The following is a 4,641-nucleotide window of genomic DNA, read 5'->3' on the forward strand; positions in this document are numbered from 1 at the left end:
TCACAAAGGATGGTATGCACCTGTCCCCCTTAGTCTTCTGAATATTGGCTAAAATTTTATGCAGCCCCTTAGAGCCTTTATAAGCAATGCTAAATTGACAAATGTACTGGCATAGCAGATGAAACCCAAACAAACATAAAATTGTTGCTACTCGATGCCAGAAACCTAAACAAAAACTCCACACTCTACAAGCTTTCATCACTCCTGAGAGCATAGACATCTGTGCAGTTACTGAGGCATGGTTTAAATCTGCAGAACATACTCCTTTAGTGCAAAGTTTCAGTGCCTTCCACACATTTAGCTACACAGACATGGAGAAAAGGTGGAGGAGTCTTGATCTACATTAGGAACAAGTACACCTGTACGTTAGCTAAACAAGACAATGTCCTGAAGTGTATCAGCATGCACATCACCATAAACAAAGTCCCATACCAAATCCTAGCAAACTGTAGGTCAAGCTCTCTGTCACAAGAATTCCATAGCTCATACTTAGACCTCAACATTAAACCAAATACCTTATTGATAGGAAACTACCTATCACTCTATGGGCTGCAAAGCATGCACTGCCTCAGAATTGCTGGGACAATGATTCTTGCAAAGCATGCACTGCCTCAGACTTGCTGGGACAATGATTCTTGCAAAGCATGCACTGCCTCAGACTTGCTGGGACAATGATTCTTGCACTTTGTTAACACAAATACCCATGACCAGATAGTGCACATAACTATCAGAGGTTCAAACACACTAGACCTGGTAATCCCCGACATGGCAGAGTGCTACATGCCCACCAGTGTCATGTACTCTCTGGTGAAATTGGATCACAAAGCTGTCGCCATAGAAATAAAAATCAACCTGGTAGCTACAGCAAACCCTGTAACAGTTAGAAACAATTCCAAACCAACTACATCCTTTTAAGACACATTTTGTAAAAATTCAGTGAACCGAGAGTTCACATAAATGGCTGCATAGAGGCTGATGTACCTACTAGAAGCAAGCCCATAACAAAATGCACTGATGGAATCCTTACCTTAATAGGGTATATATATATATATATATATATATATATATATAACAAAAAGAAAAAATCCATTGCTAAAATCATGAAGAGCAACTCCTAGAACAAGAGTTCTCTAAAATAAAATAAACAGGAAACTAAGATGACCAAGTCCAGAAAGTCTAATTATGAGGCCAAGATAGCTGTAGAAAACCCGTGCGGCTATGTCCATAACCTCAAAGGCAACACACAGCAGTGCACTGAACTGTTAGTCAATGGTGCCAACTTCACTGAGAAGAGTGACAGAGAATCTACAGGCTGACAAATTCAGCTGAATTTCCCACCCCCAGTCTCATCATAGCTCTCAGCGTGAAATACCAGTTAGCATTACCCCCCCCCCCATATTAGTAGTGAACAGGTCCTGGCGGCACTAGCTACAACTAAAAACACAGTCACAGTGGGGCCCAACAATGTCCAGGGTTGTCTCCTAAATAGCTTGAAACATGACGTTTCTGGTTCACTTGAGTCACTGACTATAACCTCAAAACAGGCACTGTAACATGAGAATGGAGGACCAGAAAAGATTTTTGGCCTCACAAGGGTAGAACATCAACTGACCCTGGAAACTACAGACCCCATTAGCCTGACTACTCTAATATGTAAAATCATGGAGTGAATTATCATGGAAACCATCAACAAAAGAATAGGCAACCTTCAGACACTAGAACCAATCCAGCTTGGCTTTGCCAAGTGAAGGTCATGCCGACTAAACTGCAGAGATTCTTTGCGATGGTCATGAAGGCAATGGATAAGTAGAAAATGGCGCATACCTCCTACTGGACCAGTTTAAGGCATATGATACAATACTTCTCTCAGGTATAGTTGACACTAATTGGGAATAAATTCTTATCCAACTTGCTGGATTGTCAGCTGGATCAAACACAGGAACCAAGAAATCAGGATTGTTGAGACCTCCTCCACTAAAAGAAAAGCCACCAGTGAGGTACCTCAGGGTTTTATGCTGGGACCACTCCTATTTGGCATCTACTTTTCAGAGGTAAAAGGTAAATATCATGGGGCTTTGGCTGATCAAGTTTGCAGATTACTACAAATTGTAAGCTATCATAAATTCCCCCATGAAACAAACATTTTACAAGACAGTCTAACACAGACAAATGATTAGTTCCAAAGTCATGGATGAAAGCTCAATGTCAATAAATGCATTACAGTGACTTTTGGGAAAACAACCACCCAGGCTAATTACTACATTGATAAGAACCCCCTAAGAGCTGACCAATTAGTCAGAGATCTGGGAACGTATGCAGGCAGTAATCTGTCCTTTGAACAACATATCCCAATCTATAAGTAAGGGCATGGCCTCAAGGTCCAATAAACGTAGTGCCACTTTATTCAATCCTTAGACCCATCTTTGAGTGCAATGCCCCCGACAAAATGTACCTGACAAGACATATGCAACAGCTGGAACACCCAAGAAGGATCCTTACCAAGAAAATCCAGGGTATAAACACATTGTACTGTATGAATCTCCATAAAGCTCAGTTTCTGAGAGGCGATTGCATAGCCAGGCATACAAGGTATAATCAAATCCAGCTCTGATGGACCTTCAAAATATAACAAAACAAACAGCATCAAAACCACTAGATCTGAGGATTTAAATTTTGCTTGTGACGTAAATAGGACATGTTGATGAGACAGATCTGTCCCAGAGGATCCCCATCCATGTGAAGCAGAGTCCACCCTTAGCCCATTGTGAATGCATCCTTGATTAATGGATGGGAAATCAGAAATTCACCACAGAAATTCACCACAGGTCTGGCCTCATGTCCCTGATACACAGTGGCAGACAGTAACCATGCCTAAGATAACATACCCACACACACACACAGAACCTATAGGAACTTCCTAACTAAAACACCCCTTCCTCATTAATAATATATAGGGATACAATCGGGTTGAGGTGCACTCCTAGGCTTATATAGGCCCTGGTGGCAGTTAGTTTCATAGGTAAATACTAGGCTACAGAGGCTATGATAACCAACGTGTTGGCTCTTGCAAAGACCAATCAAATATTAAAGAATATAAGTAATGATTATGGCACCGAAGTCTACTGTGCTGCATTTGAAACACCAGCCAGAAGAGCTAGTCTCAGGTTTAATAAAGGATTGCCAGTTATTGGTTACTTGATGAAAGGTACAGGATACAGTATATACATAAGATGCAGTTCTATGTTAGTTATATGATTTGTGGTAGAGATGACCCACACCATAGATGTTAGGTAGCAACACAATACATAAACTTATCTGTGAGGGATATGAAAAAAGACCCGTTGTAGTTTGCATAATAAATTGAGGTTTGATAAACATCATACACTGGAGCGTCTTAGTCTTGATGGTTTATAGTATTACAGAATGAACAAGGAGTTGAGATGTCATAGTCTCAGAGTAGTGAGGTTAGTAGTTTGGTAGTTTAGTTGATGCAAGTGGGTTAGATAGCTTTAAGACATTTTGAGAGAATTAACCAGGCTGGTGGAAGAACAAAGCCATGTATCTGACAGATAAGTTTTATCATTTGTTTGAATGGGATACTATATTGCGGGCCAGACCATTCCATTTTTCTGATCTGTAGCTGACGTAGAGGGAATCACTAGCTGTGTTATTGGTTTTTGTTATCTGTATTAGTATTCTCTTACTTCAGCAGAGTGATCTATTGTTTGAGTGTGGAAGTATTACATTTCTGAGGGAGGGGGTTTGCCAGCTTAGTGAAGGATTTTGTGGGCAAATATAAGTTGGTTATTGAAGAGAAGTTGGGAGAGTTCAAGTCAATTAAGTTGTTTAAGAGCTGAACAATGATGTGACCTGAAAGGCGAGTCTGTGGCAAACCTGGCTATTTTATTGTAGCAGGAATCGAGGCTGGCAATTTCAGTCTTTCTCAAGTTTGAGAGTGTTGGGGAGGCACAGAGGAGTATAGATATCAGATGGGTGTATGCACTGGTGGATTTAGCCAGTAATTCCTGTAAGGAATTCCTAATATGGTAACACGTTTCTATTGAATCCAAAGGACAAGACTCAATCATGAATACAGCAAGAAGTAGAAGACTGGGTTGAAAGGGAGATGGAAGAGGCAGGCTAAAGCGAAGTATAATGAGGAAGAATAGAAAGGACAGAGGCTGGGGAATCCCCACATACTTACTGGCTTGTTGGCATGCAATGCCATCCAACACATGGAAGCTAGTGTGCAAACGTGGAGGAATAAAGATGGAGATGGGAGAAGAAAATGGAAGGAAGATGCAAGATAATAAATAAGAAGGCAATGCAGGAGTGAGAGTGTAAGATATGGGTGAAAAGGGAGAGCAGATATCTATGGGGGCAAAGTGGATGGGGAAAAAGCACCAAGAGGAGTGGAGAAGGTGTGAGATGAAGTAAATCACTTTTGTATAGACAAAAAAGAAAAAGAGAATCTTTAAAATGTCAGAAATTAAATATTAAAGCCAACCAAAACAAAAGAAAATAAAAACTTATTGCATGCAGAAATAAGCTCAAGTCTCATGATGGTAAAGTTCTCTTTTTAAACTTGTCAAGGAATTCCAGAGTAAGATCATATTAACCAAAGAGAGATATGAGGCAAGA

The sequence above is a fragment of the Protopterus annectens genome, chromosome 15.part0 (assembly GCF_019279795.1).
Source record: "Protopterus annectens isolate FY-2018-M chromosome 15.part0, PAN1.0, whole genome shotgun sequence".
NCBI classification, from domain to species: domain Eukaryota; kingdom Metazoa; phylum Chordata; order Ceratodontiformes; family Protopteridae; genus Protopterus; species Protopterus annectens.